We start from the raw sequence: 20582 nt of genomic DNA on the forward strand, positions 1-20582 counted from the left end.
TACATATTTGTAAAAAACTCTCTGGTTGTGGTAAAACTCTTAAAATACGCAATTAGAGTTTCCAGAAATGATTAAAAAGTTGGAAGAACCCCTTGAAATTAAAGTAAATAGATTCTTCCTACATTTCCTGCCTTTTGTAATCACAGACATTACCAGTGGAAAGCCGTGAAATGACCAGCAAACTGATAATATTTACAACTCTGGGCACTTTAGGGAGCGTTTTCACTTGAATTTGCTTTCAAATATTAGGAATTCTTGTTTATACAGCTCAAAATTTGTGTAGAAAGCCTGTAAGTGAGGACTGTACTGCTTATGTTTACAATTGAGGCCGCATTACTCTGGCGACTTTTGTATGACTCTGTTAAAACCCTGACGGTTCCAGTACATATTTGTAAGAAAACTATGTAGTTGTGGTAAAACTCATAAAATACGCAATTAGAGTTTCCAGAAATGATTAAAAACTTGGAAGAACCCCTTGAAATTAAAGTAAATAGATTCTTCCTACATTTCCTGCCGTTTGTAATCACAGACATTACCAGTGGAAAGCCGTGAAATGACCAGCAAACTGATAACATTTACAACTCCGGGCACTTGAGCGAGCGTTTTCACTTGAATTTGCTTTAAAATATTAGGAATTCTTGTTTATACAGCTCAAAATTTGTGTAGAAAGCCTGTAAGTGAGGACTGTACTGCTTATGTTTACAATTGAGGCCGCATTACTCTGGCGACTTTTGTATGACTCTGTTAAAACCCTGACGGTTCCAGTACATATTTGTAAGAAAACTATCTAGTTGTGGTAAAACTCTTAAAATACGCAATTAGAGTTTCCAGAAATGATTAAAAACTTGGAAGAACCCCTTGCAATTAAAGTAAATTGATTCTTCCTACATTTCCTGCCGTTTGTAATCACAGACATTACCAGTGGAAAGCCGTGAAATGACCAGCAAACTGATAATATTTACAACTCCGGGCACTTTAGGGAGCGTTTTCACTTGAATTTGCTTTCAAATATTAGGAATTCTTGTTTATACAGCTCAAAATTTGTGTAGAAAGCCTGTAAGTGAGGACTGTACTGCTTATGTTTACCATTGAGGCCGCATTACTCTGGCGACTTTTGTATGACTCTGTTAAAATCCTGATGGTTCCAGTACATATTTGTAAGAAAACTCTCTAGTTGTGGTAAAACTCTTAAAATACGCAATTAGAGTTTCCAGAAATGATTAAAAACTTGGAAGAACCCCTTGAAATTAAAGTAAATAGATTCTTCCTACATTTCTTGCCGTTTGTAATCACAGACATTACCAGTGGAAAGCCGTGAAATGACCAGCAAACTGATAATATTTACAACTCTGGGCACTTTAGTGAGCGTTTTCACTTGAATTTGCTTTCAAATATTAGGAATTCTTGTTTATACAGCTCAAAATTTGTGTAGAAAGCCTGTAAGTGAGGACTGTACTGCTTATGTTTACAATTGAGGCCGCATTACTCTGGCGACTTTTGTATGACTCTGTTAAAACCCTGACGGTTCCAGTACATATTTGTAAGAAAACTATGTAGTTGTGGTAAAACTCTTAAAATACGCAATTAGAGTTCCCAGAAATGATTAAAAACTTGGAAGAACCCCTTGAAATTAAAGTAAATAGATTCTTCCTACATTTCCTGCCGTTTGTAATCACAGACATTACCAGTGGAAAGCCGTGAAATGACCAGCAAACTGATAATATTTACAACTCCGTGCACTTTAGGGAGCGTTTTCACTTGAATTTGCTTTCAAATATTAAGAATTCTTGTTTATACAGCTCAAAATTTGTGTAGAAAGCCTGTAAGTGAGGTCTAAACTGCGTATGTTTACAATTGAGGCCCCATTACTCTGGCGACTTTTGTATGACTCTGTTAAAATCCTGACGGTTCCAGTACATATTTGTAAGAAAACTCTCTAGTTGTGGTAAAACTCTTAAAACACGCAATTAGAGTTTCCAGAAATGATTAAAAACTTGGAAGAACCCCTTGAAATTAAAGTAAATAGATTCTTCCTACATTTCCTGCCGTTTGTAATCACAGACATTACCAGTGGAAAGCCGTGAAATGACCAGCAAACTGATAATATTTACAACTCCGGGCACTTTAGGGAGCGTTTTCACTTGAATTTGCTTTCAAATATTAGGAATTCTTGTTTATACAGCTCAAAATTTGTGTAGAAAGCCTGTAAGTGAGGACTGTACTGCTTATGTTTACAATTGAGGCCGCATTACTCTGGCGACTTTTGTATGACTCTGTTAAAACCCTTACGGTTCCAGTACATATTTGTAAGAAAACTATCTAGTTGTGGTAAAACTCTTAAAATACGCAATTAGAGTTCCCAGAAATGATTAAAAACTTGGAAGAACCCCTTGAAATTAAAGTAAATAGATTCTTCCTACATTTCCTGCCGTTTGTAATCACAGACATTACCAGTGGAAAGCCGTGAAATGACCAGCAAACTGATAACATTTACAACTCCGGGCCCTTTAGGGAGCGTTTTCACTTGAATTTGCTTTCAAATATTAGGAATTCTTGTTTATACAGCTCAAAATTTGTGTAGAAAGCCTGTAAGTGAGGACTGTACTGCTTATGTTTACAATTGAGGCCGCATTACTCTGGCGACTTTTGTATGACTCAGTTAAAATCCTGACGGTTCCAGTACATATTAGTAAGAAAACTCTCTAGTTGTGGTAAAACTCTTAAAATACGCAATTAGAGTTTCCAGAAATGATTAAAAAGTTGGAAGAACCCCTTGAAATTAAAGTAAATTGATTCTTCCTACATTTCCTGCCGTTTGTAATCACAGACATTACCAGTGGAAAGCCGTGAAATGACCAGCAAACTGATAATATTTACAACTCCGGGCCCTTTAGGGAGCGTTTTCACATGAATTTGCTTTCAAATATTAGGAATTCTTGTTTATAAAGCTAAAAATTTGTGTAGAAAGCCTGTAAGTGAGGACTGTACTGCTTATGTTTACAATTGAGGCCGCATTACTCTGGCGACTTTTGTATGACTCTGTTAAAACCCTGACGGTTCCAGTACATATTTGTAAGAAAACTATGTAGTTGTGGTAAAACTCTTAAAATACGCAATTAGAGTTCCCAGAAATGATTAAAAACTTGGAAGAACCCCTTGAAATTAAAGTAAATAGATTCTTCCTACATTTCCTGCCGTTTGTAATCACAGACATTACCAGTGGAAAGCCGTGAAATGACCAGCAAACTGATAACATTTACAACTCCGGGCACTTGATCGAGCGTTTTCACTTGAATTTGCTTTCAAATATTAGGAATTCTTGTTTATACAGCTCAAAATTTGTGTAGAAAGCCTGTAAGTGAGGACTGTACTGCTTATGTTTACAATTGAGGCCGCATTACTCTGGCGACTTTTGTATGACTCTGTTAAAACCCTGACGGTTCCAGTACATATTTGTAAGAAAACTATCTAGTTGTGGTAAAACTCTTAAAATACGCAATTAGAATTCCCAGAAATGATTAAAAACTTGGATGAACCCCTTGAAATTAAAGTAAATAGATTCTTCCGACATTTCCTGCCGTTTGTAATCACAGACATTACCAGTGGAAAGCCGTGAAATGACCAGCAAACTGATAACATTTACAACTCCGGGCACTTTAGGGAGCGTTTTCACTTGAATTTGCTTTCAAATATTAGGAATTCTTGTTTATACAGCTCAAAATTTGTGTAGAAAGCCTGTAAGTGAGGACTGTACTGCTTATGTTTACAATTGAGGCCGCATTACTCTGGCGACTTTTGTATGACTCTGTTAAAATCCTGCCGGTTCCAGTACATATTTGTAAAAAACTCTCTGGTTGTGGTAAAACTCTTAAAATACTCAATTAGAGTTTCCAGAAATGATTAAAAAGTTGGAAGAACCCCTTGAAATTAAAGTAAATAGATTCTTCCTACATTTCCTGCCGTTTGTAATCACAGACATTACCAGTGGAAAGCCGTGAAATGACCAGCAAACTGATAATATTTACAACTCCGGGCACTTTAGGGAGCGTTTTCACTTGAATTTGCTTCCAAATATTAAGAATTCTTGTTTATACAGCTCAAAATTTGTGTAGAAAGCCTGTAAGTGAGGACTGTACTGCTTATGTTTACAATTGAGGCCGCATTACTCTGGCGACTTTTGTATGACTCTGTTAAAACCCTGACGGTTCCAGTACATATTTGCAAGAAAACTCTCTAGTTGTGGTAAAACTCTTAAAATACGCAATTAGAGTTCCCAGAAATGATTAAAAACTTGGAAGAACCCCTTGAAATTAAAGTAAATTGATTCTTCCTACATTTCCTGCCGTTTGTAATCACAGACATTACCAGTGGAAAGCCGTGAAATGACCAGCAAACTGATAATATTTACAACTCCGGGCACTTTAGGGAGCGTTTTCACTTGAATTTGCTTTCAAATATTAGGAATTCTTGTTTATACAGCTCAAAATTTGTGTAGAAAGCCTGTAAGTGAGGACTGTACTGCTTATGTTTACAATTGAGGCCGCATTACTCTGGCGACTTTTGTATGACTCTGTTAAAATCCTGCCGGTTCCAGTACATATTTGTAAAAAACTCTCTGGTTGTGGTAAAACTCTTAAAATACGCAATTAGAGTTTCCAGAAATGATTAAAAAGTTGGAAGAACCCCTTGAAATTAAAGTAAATAGATTCTTCCTACATTTCCTGCCGTTTGTAATCACAGACATTACCAGTGGAAAGCCGTGAAATGACCAGCAAACTGATAATATTTACAACTCCGGGCACTTTAGGGAGCGTTTTCACTTGAATTTGCTTCCAAATATTAGGAATTCTTGTTTATACAGCTCAAAATTTGTGTAGAAAGCCTGTAAGTGAGGACTGTACTGCTTATGTTTACAATTGAGGCCGCATTACTCTGGCGACTTTTGTATGACTCTGTTAAAACCCTGACGGTTCCAGTACATATTTGCAAGAAAACTCTCTAGTTGTGGTAAAACTCTTAAAATACGCAATTAGAGTTCCCAGAAATGATTAAAAACTTGGAAGAACCCCTTGAAATTAAAGTAAATTGATTCTTCCTACATTTCCTGCCGTTTGTAATCACAGACATTACCAGTGGAAAGCCGTGAAATGACCAGCAAACTGATAATATTTACAACTCCGGGCACTTTAGGGAGCGTTTTCACTTGAATTTGCTTTCAAATATTAGGAATTCTTGTTTATACAGCTCAAAATTTGTGTAGAAAGCCTGTAAGTGAGGACTGTACTGCTTATGTTTACAATTGAGGCCGCATTACTCTGGCGACTTTTGTATGACTCTGTTAAAATCCTGCCGGTTCCAGTACATATTTGTAAAAAACTCTCTGGTTGTGGTAAAACTCTTAAAATACGCAATTAGAGTTTCCAGAAATGATTAAAAAGTTGGAAGAACCCCTTGAAATTAAAGTAAATAGATTCTTCCTACATTTCCTGCCTTTTGTAATCACAGACATTACCAGTGGAAAGCCGTGAAATGACCAGCAAACTGATAATATTTACAACTCCGGGCACTTTAGGGAGCGTTTTCACTTGAATTTGCTTCCAAATATTAGGAATTCTTGTTTATACAGCTCAAAATTTGTGTAGAAAGCCTGTAAGTGAGGACTGTACTGCTTATGTTTACAATTGAGGCCGCATTACTCTGGCGACTTTTGTATGACTCTGTTAAAACCCTGACGGTTCCAGTACATATTTTCAAGAAAACTCTCTAGTTGTGGTAAAACACTTAAAATACGCAATTAGAGTTTCCAGAAATGATTAAAAACTTGGAAGAACCCCTTGAAATTTAAGTAAATTGATTCTTCCTACATTTCCTGCCGTTTGTAATCACAGACATTACCAGTGGAAAGCCGTGAAATGACCAGCAAACTGATAATATTTACAACTCCGTGCACTTTAGGGAGCGTTTTCACTTGAATTTGCTTTCAAATATTAAGAATTCTTGTTTATACAGCTCAAAATTTGTGTAGAAAGCCTGTAAGTGAGGTCTAAACTGCGTATGTTTACAATTGAGGCCCCATTACTCTGGCGACTTTTGTATGACTCTGTTAAAATCCTGACGGTTCCAGTACATATTTGTAAGAAAACTCTCTAGTTGTGGTAAAACTCTTAAAACACGCAATTAGAGTTTCCAGAAATGATTAAAAACTTGGAAGAACCCCTTGAAATTAAAGTAAATAGATTCTTCCTACATTTCCTGCCGTTTGTAATCACAGACATTACCAGTGGAAAGCCGTGAAATGACCAGCAAACTGATAACATTTACAACTCCGGGCACTTTAGGGAGCGTTTTCACTTGAATTTGTTTTCAAATATTAGGAATTCTTGTTTATACAGCTCAAAATTGGTGTAGAAAGCCTGTAAGTGAGGACTGTACTGCTTATGTTTACAATTGAGCCGCATTACTCTGGCGACTTTTGTATGACTCTGTTAAAATCCTGACGGTTCCAGTACATATTAGTAAGAAAACTCTCTAGTTGTGGTAAAACTCTTAAAATACGCAATTAGAGTTTCCAGAAATGATTAAAAAGTTGGAAGAACCCCTTGAAATTAAAGTAAATTGATTCTTCCTACATTTCCTGCCGTTTGTAATCACAGACATTACCAGTGGAAAGCCGTGAAATGACCAGCAAACTGATAATATTTACAACTCCGGGCACTTTAGCGAGCGTTTTCACTTGAATTTGCTTTCAAATATTAGGAATTCTTGTTTATACAGCTCAAAATTTGTGTAGAAAGCCTGTAAGTGAGGACTGTACTGCTTATGTTTACAATTGAGGCCGCATTACTCTGGCGACTTTTGTATGACTCTGTTAAAATCCTGACGGTTCCAGTACATATTTGTAAGAAAACTCTCTAGTTGTGGTAAAACTCTTAAAATACGCAATTAGAGTTTTCAGAAATGATTAAAAAGTTGGAAGAACCCCTTGAAATTAAAGTAAATTGATTCTTCCTACATTTCCTGCCGTTTGTAATCACAGACATTACCAGTGGAAAGCCGTGAAATGACCAGCAAACTGATAATATTTCCAACTCCGGGCACTTTAGGGAGCGTTTTCACTTGAATTTGCTTTCAAATATTAGGAATTCTTGTTTATACAGCTCAAAATTTGTGTAGAAAGCCTGTAAGTGAGGACTGTACTGCTTATGTTTACAATTGAGGCCGCATTACTCTGGCGACTTTTGTATGACTCTGTTAAAATCCTGCCGGTTCCAGTACATATTTGTAAAAAACTCTCTGGTTGTGGTAAAACTCTTAAAATACGCAATTAGAGTTTCCAGAAATGATTAAAAAGTTGGAAGAACCCCTTGAAATTAAAGTAAATAGATTCTTCCTACATTTCCTGCCGTTTGTAATCACAGACATTACCAGTGGAAAGCCGTGAAATGACCAGCAAACTGATAATATTTACAACTCCGGGCACTTTAGGGAGCGTTTTCACTTGAATTTGCTTCCAAATATTAGGAATTCTTGTTTATACAGCTCAAAATTTGTGTAGAAAGCCTGTAAGTGAGGACTGTACTGCTTATGTTTACAATTGAGGCCGCATTACTCTGGCGACTTTTGTATGACTCTGTTAAAACCCAGACGGTTCCAGTACATATTTTCAAAAAAACTCTCTAGTTGTGGTAAAACTCTTAAAATACGCAATTAGAGTTTCCAGAAATGATTAAAAACTTGGAAGAATCCCTTGAAATTAAAGTAAATTGATTCTTCCTACATTTCCTGCCGTTTGTAATCACAGACATTACCAGTGGAAAGCCGTGAAATGACCAGCAAACTGATAATATTTACAACTCCGTGCACTTTAGGGAGCGTTTTCACTTGAATTTGCTTTCAAATATTAAGAATTCTTGTTTATACAGCTCAAAATTTGTGTAGAAAGCCTGTAAGTGAGGTCTAAACTGCGTATGTTTACAATTGAGGCCCCATTACTCTGGCGACTTTTGTATGACTCTGTTAAAATCCTGACGGTTCCAGTACATATTTGTAAGAAAACTCTCTAGTTGTGGTAAAACTCTTAAAACACGCAATTAGAGTTTCCAGAAATGATTAAAAACTTGGAAGAACCCCTTGAAATTAAAGTAAATAGATTCTTCCTACATTTCCTGCCGTTTGTAATCACAGACATTACATTACCAGTGGAAAGCCGTTAAATGACCAGCAAACTGATAATATTTCCAACTCCGGGCACTTTAGGGAGCGTTTTCACTTGAATTTGCTTTCAAATATTAGGAATTCTTGTTTATACAGCTCAAAATTTGTGTAGAAAGCCTGTAAGTGAGGACTGTACTGCTTATGTTTACAAATGAGGCCGCATTACTCTGGCGACTTTTGTATGACTCTGTTAAAACCCTGACGGTTCCAGTACATATTTGTAAGAAAACTATCTAGTTGTGGTAAAACTCTTAAAATACGCAATTAGAGTTCCCAGAAATGATTAAAAACTTGGAAGAACCCCTTGAAATTAAAGTAAATAGATTCTTCCTACATTTCCTGCCGTTTGTAATCACAGACATTACCAGTGGAAAGCCGTGAAATGACCAGCAAACTGATAACATTTACAACTCCGGGCACTTTAGGGAGCGTTTTCACTTGAATTTGTTTTCAAATATTAGGAATTCTTGTTTATACAGCTCAAAATTGGTGTAGAAAGCCTGTAAGTGAGGACTGTACTGCTTATGTTTACAATTGAGCCGCATTACTCTGGCGACTTTTGTATGACTCTGTTAAAATCCTGACGGTTCCAGTACATATTAGTAAGAAAACTCTCTAGTTGTGGTAAAACTCTTAAAATACGCAATTAGAGTTTCCAGAAATGATTAAAAAGTTGGAAGAACCCCTTGAAATTAAAGTAAATTGATTCTTCCTACATTTCCTGCCGTTTGTAATCACAGACATTACCAGTGGAAAGCCGTGAAATGACCAGCAAACTGATAATATTTACAACTCCGGGCACTTTAGCGAGCGTTTTCACTTGAATTTGCTTTCAAATATTAAGAATTCTTGTTTATACAGCTCAAAATTTGTGTAGAAAGCCTGTAAGTGAGGTCTAAACTGCGTATGTTTACAATTGAGGCCCCATTACTCTGGCTACTTTTGTATGACTCTGTTAAAATCCTGACGGTTCCAGTACATATTTGTGAGAAAACTCTCTAGTTGTGGTAAAACTCTTAAAACACGCAATTAGAGTTTCCAGAAATGATTAAAAACTTGGAAGAACCCCTTGAAATTAAAGTAAATAGATTCTTCCTACATTTCCTGCCGTTTGTAATCACAGACATTACCAGTGGAAAGCCGTTAAATGACCAGCAAACTGATAATATTTCCAACTCCGGGCACTTTAGGGGGCGTTTTCACTTGAATTTGCTTTCAAATATTAGGAATTCTTGTTTATACATCTCAAAATTTGTGTAGAAAGCCTGTAAGTGAGGACTGTACTGCTTATGTTTACAAATGAGGCCGCATTACTCTGGCGACTTTTGTATGACTCTGTTAAAACCCTGACGGTTCCAGTACATATTTGTAAGAAAACTATCTAGTTGTGGTAAAACTCTTAAAATACGCAATTAGAGTTCCCAGAAATGATTAAAAACTTGGAAGAACCCCTTGAAATTAAAGTAAATAGATTCTTCCTACATTTCCTGCTGTTTGTAATCACAGACATTACCAGTGGAAAGCCGTGAAATGACCAGCAAACTGATAACATTTACAACTCCGGGCACTTTAGGGAGCGTTTTCACTTGAATTTGCTTTCAAATATTAGGAATTCTTGTTTATACAGCTCAAAATTTGTGTAGAAAGCCTGTAAGTGAGGACTGTACTGCTTATGTTTACAATTGAGGCCGCATTACTCTGGCGACTTTTGTATGACTCTGTTAAAATCCTGACGGTTCCAGTACATATTAGTAAGAAAACTCTCTAGTTGTGGTAAAACTCTTAAAATACGCAATTAGAGTTTCCAGAAATGATTAAAAAGTTGGAAGAACCCCTTGAAATTAAAGTAAATTGATTCTTCCTACATTTCCTGCCGTTTGTAATCACAGACATTACCAGTGGAAAGCCGTGAAATGACCAGCAAACTGATAATATTTACAACTCCGGGCACTTTAGCGAGCGTTTTCACTTGAATTTGTTTTCAAATATTAGGAATTCTTGTTTATACAGCTCAAAATTTGTGTAGAAAGCCTGTAAGTGAGGACTGTACTGCTTATGTTTACAATTGAGGCCGCATTACTCTGGCGACTTTTGTATGACTCTGTTAAAACCCTGACGGTTCCAGTACATATTTTCAAGAAAACTCTCTAGTTGTGGTAAAACTCTTAAAATACGCAATTAGAGTTTCCAGAAATGATTAAAAACTTGGAAGAACCCCTTGAAATTAAAGTAAATTGATTCTTCCTACATTTCCTGCCGTTTGTAATCACAGACATTACCAGTGGAAAGCCGTGAAATGACCAGCAAACTGATAATATTTACAACTCCGGGCACTTTAGGGAGCGTTTTCACTTGAATTTGCTTCCAAATATTAGGAATTCTTGTTTATACAGCTCAAAATTTGTGTAGAAAGCCTGTAAGTGAGGACTGTACTGCTTATGTTTACAATTGAGGCCGCATTACTCTCGCGACTTTTGTATGACTCTGTTAAAACCCTGACGGTTCCAGTACATATTTGTAAGAAAACTCTCTAGTTGTGGTAAAACTCTTAAAATACGCAATTAGAGTTTCCAGAAATGATTAAAAAGTTGGAAGAACCCCTTGAAATTAAAGTAAATTGATTCTTCCTACATTTCCTGCCGTTTGTAATCACAGACATTACCAGTGGAAAGCCGTGAAATGACCAGCAAACTGATAATATTTACAACTCCGGGCACTTTAGGGAGCGTTTTCACTTGAATTTGCTTTCAAATATTAGGAATTCTTGTTTATACCGCTCAAAATTTGTGTAGAAAGCCTGTAAGTGAGGACTGTACTGCTTATGTTTACAATTGAGGCCGCATTACTCTGGCGACTTTTGTATGACTCTGTTAAAACCCTGACGGTTCCAGTACATATTTGTAAGAAAACTATCTAGTTATGGTAAAACTCTTAAAATACGTAATTAGAGTTCCCAGAAATGATTAAAAACTTGGATGAACCCCTTGAAATTAAAGTAAATAGATTCTTCCTACATTTCCTGCCGTTTGTAATCACAGACATTACCAGTGGAAAGCCGTGAAATGACCAGCAAACTGATAATATTTACAACTCCGGGCACTTTAGCGAGCGTTTTCACTTGAATTTGCTTTGAAATATTAGGAATTCTTGTTTATACAGCTCAAAATTTGTGTAGAAAGCCTGTAAGTGAGGACTGTACTGCTTATGTTTACAATTGAGGCCGCATTACTCTGGCGACTTTTGTATGACTCTGTTAAAATCCTGCCGGTTCCAGTACATATTTGTAAAAAACTCTCTGGTTGTGGTAAAACTCTTAAAATACGCAATTAGAGTTTCCAGAAATGATTAAAAAGTTGGAAGAACCCCTTGAAATTAAAGTAAATTGATTCTTCCTACATTTCCTGCCGTTTGTAATCACAGACATTACCAGTGGAAAGCCGTGAAATGACCAGCAAACTGATAATATTTACAACTCCGGGCACTTTAGGGAGCGTTTTCACTTGAATTTGCTTTCAAATATTAGGAATTCTTGTTTATACCGCTCAAAATTTGTGTAGAAAGCCTGTAAGTGAGGACTGTACTGCTTATGTTTACAATTGAGGCCGCATTACTCTGGCGACTTTTGTATGACTCTGTTAAAACCCTGACGGTTCCAGTACATATTTGTAAGAAAACTATCTAGTTATGGTAAAACTCTTAAAATACGTAATTAGAGTTCCCAGAAATGATTAAAAACTTGGATGAACCCCTTGAAATTAAAGTAAATTGATTCTTCCTACATTTCCTGCCGTTTGTAATCACAGACATTACCAGTGGAAAGCCGTTAAATGACCAGCAAACTGATAATATTTCCAACTCCGGGAACTTTAGGGAGCGTTTTCACTTGAATTTGCTTTCAAATATTAGGAATTCTTGTTTATACAGCTCAAAATTTGTGTAGAAAGCATGTAAGTGAGGACTGTACTGCTTATGTTTACAATTGAGGCCGCATTACTCTGGCGACTTTTGTATGACTCTGTTAAAATCCTGCCGGTTCCAGTACATATTTGTAAAAAACTCTCTGGTTGTGGTAAAACTCTTAAAATACGCAATTAGAGTTTCCAGAAATGATTAAAAAGTTGGAAGAACCCCTTGAAATTAAAGTAAATAGATTCTTCCTTCATTTCCTGCCGTTTGTAATCACAGACATTACCAGTGGAAAGCCGTGAAATGACCAGCAAACTGATAATATTTACAACTCCGGGCACTTTAGGGAGCGTTCTCACTTGAATTTGCTTCCAAATATTAGGAATTCTTGTTTATACAGCTCAAAATTTGTGTAGAAAGCCTGTAAGTGAGGACTGTACTGCTTATGTTTACAATTGAGGCCGCATTACTCTGGCGACTTTTGTATGACTCTGTTAAAACCCTGACGGTTCCAGTAAATATTTTCGAGAAAACTCTCTAGTTGTGGTAAAACTCTTAAAATACGCAATTAGAGTTTCCAGAAATGATTAAAAACTTGGAAGAACCCCTTGAAATTAAAGTAAATAGATTCTTCCTACATTTCCTGCCGTTTGTAATCACAGACATTACCAGTGGAAAGCCATTAAATGACCAGCAAACTGATAATATTTCCAACTCCGGGCACTTTAGGGAGCGTTTTCACTTGAATTTGCTTTCAAATATTAGGAATTCTTGTTTATACAGCTCAAAATTTGTGTAGAAAGCCTGTAAGTGAGGTCTAAACTGCGTATGTTTACAATTGAGGCCCCATTACTCTGGCGACTTTTGTATGACTCTGTTAAAATCCTGACGGTTCCAGTACATATTTGTAAGAAAACTCTCTAGTTGTGGTAAAACTCTTAAAACACGCAATTAGAGTTTCCAGAAATGATTAAAAACTTGGAAGAACCCCTTGAAATTAAAGTAAATAGATTCTTCCTACATTTCCTGCTGTTTGTAATCACAGACATTACCAGTGGAAAGCCGTTAAATGACCAGCAAACTGATAATATTTCCAACTCCGGGCACTTTAGGGAGCGTTTTCACTTGAATTTGCTTTCAAATATTAGGAATTCTTGTTTATACAGCTCAAAATTTGTGTAGAAAGCCTGTAAGTGAGGACTGTACTGCTTATGTTTACAAATGAGGCCGCATTACTCTGGCGACTTTTGTATGACTCTGTTAAAACCCTGACGGTTCCAGTACATATTTGTAAGAAAACTATCTAGTTGTGGTAAAACTCTTAAAATACGCAATTAGAGTTCCCAGAAATGATTAAAAACTTGGAAGAACCCCTTGAAATTAAAGTAAATAGATTCTTCCTACATTTCCTGCCGTTTGTAATCACAGACATTACCAGTGGAAAGCCGTGAAATGACCAGCAAACTGATAACATTTACAACTCCGGGCACTTTAGGGAGCGTTTTCACTTGAATTTGTTTTCAAATATTAGGAATTCTTGTTTATACAGCTCAAAATTGGTGTAGAAAGCCTGTAAGTGAGGACTGTACTGCTTATGTTTACAATTTAGCCGCATTACTCTGGCGACTTTTGTATGACTCTGTTAAAATCCTGACGGTTCCAGTACATATTAGTAAGAAAACTCTCTAGTTGTGGTAAAACTCTTAAAATACGCAATTAGAGTTTCCAGAAATGATTAAAAAGTTGGAAGAACCCCTTGAAATTAAAGTAAATTGATTCTTCCTACATTTCCTGCCGTTTGTAATCACAGACATTACCAGTGGAAAGCCGTGAAATGACCAGCAAACTGATAATATTTACAACTCCGGGCACTTTAGCGAGCGTTTTCACTTGAATTTGCTTTCAAATATTAGGAATTCTTGTTTATACAGCTCAAAATTTGTGTAGAAAGCCTGTAAGTGAGGACTGTACTGCTTATGTTTACAATTGAGGCCGCATTACTCTGGCGACTTTTGTATGACTCTGTTAAAATCCTGACGGTTCCAGTACATATTTGTAAAAAACTCTCTGGTTGTGGTAAAACTCTTAAAATACGCAATTAGAGTTTCCAGAAATGATTAAAAAGTTGGAAGAACCCCTTGAAATTAAAGTAAATAGATTCTTCCTACATTTCCTGCCGTTTGTAATCACAGACATTACCAGTGGAAAGCCGTGAAATGACCAGCAAACTGATAATATTTACAACTCCGGGCACTTTAGGGAGCGTTTTCACTTGAATTTGCTTCCAAATATTAGGAATTCTTGTTTATACAGCTCAAAATTTGTGTAGAAAGCCTGTAAGTGAGGACTGTACTGCTTATGTTTACAATTGAGGCCGCATTACTCTGGCGACTTTTGTATGACTCTGTTAAAACCCTGACGGTTCCAGTACATATTTTCAAGAAAACTCTCTAGTTGTGGTAAAACTCTTAAAATACGCAATTAGAGTTTCCAGAAATGATTAAAAACTTGGAAGAACCCCTTGAAATTAAAGTAAATTGATTCTTCCTACATTTCCTGCCGTTTGTAATCACAGACATTACCAGTGGAAAGCCGTGAAATGACCAGCAAACTGATAATATTTACAACTCCGGGCACTTTAGGGAGCGTTTTCACTTGAATTTGCTTCCAAATATTAGGAATTCTTGTTTATACAGCTCAAAATTTGTGTAGAAAGCCTGTAAGTGAGGACTGTACTGCTTATGTTTACAATTGAGGCCGCATTACTCTGGCGACTTTTGTATGACTCTGTTAAAACCCTGACGGTTCCAGTACATATTTTCAAGAAAACTCTCTAGTTGTGGTAAAACTCTTAAAATACGCAATTAGAGTTTCCAGAAATGATTAAAAACTTGGAAGAACCCCTTGAAATTAAAGTAAATTGATTCTTCCTACATTTCCTGCCGTTTGTAATCACAGACATTACCAGTGGAAAGCCGTGAAATGACCAGCAAACTGATAATATTTACAACTCCGTGCACTTTAGGGAGCGTTTTCACTTGAATTTGCTTTCAAATATTAAGAATTCTTGTTTATACAGCTCAAAATTTGTGTAGAAAGCCTGTAAGTGAGGTCTAAACTGCGTATGTTTACAATTGAGGCCCCATTACTCTGGCGACTTTTGTATGACCCTGTTAAAATCCTAACGGTTCCAGTACATATTTGTAAGAAAACTCTCTAGTTGTGGTAAAACTCTTAAAACACGCAATTAGAGTTTCCAGAAATGATTAAAAACTTGGAAGAACCCCTTGAAATTAAAGTAAATAGATTCTTCCTACATTTCCTGCCGTTTGTAATCACAGACATTACCAGTGGAAAGCCGTTAAATGACCAGCAAACTGATAATATTTCCAACTCCGGGCACTTTAGGGAGCGTTTTCACTTGAATTTGCTTTCAAATATTAGGAATTCTTGTTTATACAGCTCAAAATTTGTGTAGAAAGCCTGTAAGTGAGGACTGTACTGCTTATGTTTACAAATGAGGCCGCATTACTCTGGCGACTTTTGTATGACTCTGTTAAAACCCTGACGGTTCCAGTACATATTTGTAAGAAAACTATCTAGTTGTGGTAAAACTCTTAAAATACGCAATTAGAGTTCCCAGAAATGATTAAAAACTTGGAAGAACCCCTTGAAATTAAAGTAAATAGATTCTTCCTACATTTCCTGCCGTTTGTAATCACAGACATTACCAGTGGAAAGCCGTGAAATGACCAGCAAACTGATAACATTTACAACTCCGGGCACTTTAGGGAGCGTTTTCACTTGAATTTGTTTTCAAATATTAGGAATTCTTGTTTATACAGCTCAAAATTTGTGTAGAAAGCCTGTAAGTGAGGACTGTACTGCTTATGTTTACAATTGAGCCGCATTACTCTGGCGACTTTTGTATGACTCTGTTATAATCCTGACGGTTCCAGTACATATTAGTAAGAAAACTCTCTAGTTGTGGTAAAACTCTTAAAATACGCAATTAGAGTTTCCAGAAATGATTAAAAAGTTGGAAGAACCCCTTGAAATTAAAGTAAATTGATTCTTCCTACATTTCCTGCCGTTTGTAATCACAGACATTACCAGTGGAAAGCCGTGAAATGACCAGCAAACTGATAATATTTACAACTCCGGGCACTTTAGCGAGCGTTTTCACTTGAATTTGCTTTCAAATATTAGGAATTCTTGTTTATACAGCTCAAAATTTGTGTAGAAAGCCTGTAAGTGAGGACTGTACTGCTTATGTTTACAATTGAGGCCGCATTACTCTGGCGACTTTTGTATGACTCTGTTAAAATCCTGACGGTTCCAGTACATATTTGTAAGAAAACTCTCTAGTTGTGGTAAAACTCTTAAAATACGCAATTAGAGTTTTCAGAAATGATTAAAAAGTTGGAAGAACCCCTTGAAATTAAAGTAAATAGATTCTTCCTACATTTCCTGCCGTTTGTAATCACAGACATTACCAGTGGAAAGCCGTGAAATGACCAGCAAACTGATAATATTTACAACTCCGGGCACTTTAGGGAGCGTTTTCACTTGAATTTGCTTTCAAATATTAGGAATTCTTGTTTATACAGCTCAAAATTTGTGTAGAAAGCCTGTAAGTGAGGACTGTACTGCTTATGTTTACAATTGAGGCCGCATTACTCTGGCGACTTTTGTATGACTCTGTTAAAACCCTGACGGTTCCAGTACATATTTGTAAGAAAACTATCTAGTTATGGTAAAATTCTTAAAATACGCAATTAGAGTTCCCAGAAATGATTAAAAACTTGGATGAACCCCTTGAAATTAAAGTAAATAGATTCTTCCTACATTTCCTGCCGTTTGTAATCACAGACATTACCAGTGGAAAGCCGTGAAATGACCAGCAAACTGATAATATTTACAACTCCGGGCACTTTAGGGAGCGTTTTCACTTGAATTTGCTTTCAAATATTAGGAATTCTTGTTTATACAGCTCAAAATTTGTGTAGAAAGCCTGTAAGTGAGGACTGTACTGCTTATGTTTACAATTGAGGCCGCATTACTCTGGCGACTTTTGTATGACTCTGTTAAAATCCTGCCGGTTCCAGTACATATTTGTAAAAAACTCTCTGGTTGTGGTAAAACTCTTAAAATACGCAATTAGAGTTTCCAGAAATGATTAAAAAGTTGGAAGAACCCCTTGAAATTAAAGTAAATAGATTCTTCCTACATTTCCTGCCGTTTGTAATCACAGACATTACCAGTGGAAAGCCGTGAAATGACCAGCAAACTGATAATATTTACAACTCCGGGCACTTTAGGGAGCGTTTTCAATTGAATTTGCTTCCAAATATTAGGAATTCTTGTTTATACAGCTCAAAATTTGTGTAGAAAGCCTGTAAGTGAGGACTGTACTGCTTATGTTTACAATTGAGGCCGCATTACTCTGGCGACTTTTGTATGACTCTGTTAAAATCCTGCCGGTTCCAGTACATATTTGTAAAAAACTCTCTGGTTGTGGTAAAACTCTTAAAATACGCAATTAGAGTTTCGAGAAATGATTAAAAAGTTGGAAGAACCCCTTGAAATTAAAGTAAATAGATTCTTCCTACATTTCCTGCCGTTTGTAATCACAGACATTACCAGTGGAAAGCCGTGAAATGACCAGCAAACTGATAATATTTACAACTCCGGGCACTTTAGGGAGCGTTTTCACTTGAATTTGCTTCCAAATATTAGGAATTCTTGTTTATACAGCTCAAAATTTGTGTAGAAAGCCTGTAAGTGAGGACTGTACTGCTTATGTTTACAATTGAGGCCGCATTACTCTGGCGACTTTTGTATGACTCTGTTAAAACCCTGACGGTTCCAGTACATATTTTCAAGAAAACTCTCTAGTTGTGGTAAAACTCTTAAAATACGCAATTAGAGTTTCCAGAAATGATTAAAAACTTGGAAGAACCCCTTGAAATTAAAGTAAATTGATTCTTCCTACATTTCCTGCCGTTTGTAATCACAGACATTACCAGTGGAAAGCCGTGAAATGACCAGCAAACTGATAATATTTCCAACTCCGGGCACTTTAGGGAGCGTTTTCACTTGAATTTGCTTTCAAATATTAGGAATTCTTGTTTATACAGCTCAAAATTTGTGTAGAAAGCCTGTAAGTGAGGACTGTACTGCTTATGTTTACAAATGAGGCCGCATTACTCTGGCGACTTTTGTATGACTCTGTTAAAACCCTGACGGTTCCAGTACATATTTGTAAGAAAACTATCTAGTTGTGGTAAAACTCTTAAAATACGCAATTAGAGTTCCCAGAAATGATTAAAAACTTGGAAGAACCCCTTGAAATTAAAGTAAATAGATTCTTCCTACATTTCCTGCCGTTTGTAATCACAGACATTACCAGTGGAAAGCCGTAAAATGACCAGCAAACTGATAACATTTACAACTCCGGGCACTTTAGGGAGCGTTTTCACTTGAATTTGTTTTCAAATATTAGGAATTCTTGTTTATACAGCTCAAAATTGGTGTAGAAAGCCTGTAAGTGAGGACTGTACTGCTTATGTTTACAATTGAGCCGCATTACTCTGGCGACTTTTGTATGACTCTGTTAAAATCCTGACGGTTCCAGTACATATTAGTAAGAAAACTCTCTAGTTGTGGTAAAACTCTTAAAATACGCAATTAGAGTTTCCAGAAATGATTAAAAAGTTGGAAGAACCCCTTGAAACTAAAGTAAATTGATTCTTCCTACATTTCCTGCCGTTTGTAATCACAGACATTACCAGTGGAAAGCCGTGAAATGACCAGCAAACTGATAATATTTACAACTCCGGGCACTTTAGCGAGCGTTTTCACTTGAATTTGCTTTCAAATATTAGGAATTCTTGTTTATACAGCTCAAAATTTGTGTAGAAAGCCTGTAAGTGAGGACTGTACTGCTTATGTTTACAATTGAGCCGCATTACTCTGGCGACTTTTGTATGACTCTGTTAAAATCCTGACGGTTCCAGTACATATTTGTAAGAAAACTCTCTAGTTGTGGTAAAACTCTTAAAATACGCAATTAGAGTTTTCAGAAATGATTAAAAAGTTGGAAGAACCCCTTGAAATTAAAGTAAATTGATTCTTCCTACATTTCCTGCCGTTTGTAATCACAGACATTACCAGTGGAAAGCCGTGAAATGACCAGCAAACTGATAATATTTCCAACTCCGGGCACTTTAAGGAGCGTTTTCACTTGAATTTGCTTTCAAATATTAGGAATTCTTGTTTATACAGCTCAAAATTTGTGTAGAAAGCCTGTAAGTGAGGACTGTACTGCTTATGTTTACAATTGAGGCCGCATTACTCTGGCGACTTTTGTATGACTCTGTTAAAATCCTGCCGGTTCCAGTACATATTTGTAAAAAACTCTCTGGTTGTGGTAAAACTCTTAAAATACGCAATTAGAGTTTCCAGAAATGATTAAAAAGTTGGAAGAACCCCTTGAAATTAAAGTAAATAGATTCTTCCTACATTTCCTGCCGTTTGTAATCACAGACATTACCAGTGGAAAGCCGTGAAATGACCAGCAAACTGATAATATTTACAACTCCGGGCACTTTAGGGAGCGTTTTCACTTGAATTTGCTTCCAAATATTAGGAATTCTTGTTTATACAGCTCAAAATTTGTGTAGAAAGCCTGTAAGTGAGGACTGTACTGCTTATGTTTACAATTGAGGCCGCATTACTCTGGCGACTTTTGTATGACTCTGTTAAAACCCTGACGGTTCCAGTACATATTTTCAAGAAAACTCTCTAGTTGTGGTAAAACTCTTAAAATACGCAATTAGAGTTTCCAGAAATGATTAAAAACTTGGAAGAACCCCTTGAAATTAAAGTAAATTGATTCTTCCTACATTTCCTGCCGTTTGTAATCACAGACATTACCAGTGGAAAGCCGTGAAATGACCAGCAAACTGATAATATTTACAAGTCCGTGCACTTTAGGGAGCGTTTTCACTTGAATTTGCTTTCAAATATTAAGAATTCTTGTTTATACAGCTCAAAATTTGTGTAGAAAGCCTGTAAGTGAGGTCTAAACTGCGTATGTTTACAATTGAGGCCCCATTACTCTGGCGACTTTTGTATGACTCTGTTAAAATCCTGACGGTTCCAGTACATATTTGTAAGAAAACTCTCTAGTTGTGGTAAAACTCTTAAAACACGCAATTAGAGTTTCCAGAAATGATTAAAAACTTGGAAGAACCCCTTGAAATTAAAGTAAATAGATTCTTCCTACATTTCCTGCCGTTTGTAATCACAGACATTACCAGTGGAAAGCCGTTAAATGACCAGCAAACTGATAATATTTCCAACTCCGGGCACTTTAGGGAGCGTTTTCACTTGAATTTGCTTTCAAATATTAGGAATTCTTGTTTATACAGCTCAAAATTTGTGTAGAAAGCCTGTAA

This window comes from Myotis nattereri, assembly GCF_964212035.1.
Source record: "Myotis nattereri genome assembly, chromosome: 17".
Classification (NCBI taxonomy): Eukaryota; Metazoa; Chordata; class Mammalia; order Chiroptera; family Vespertilionidae; genus Myotis; species Myotis nattereri.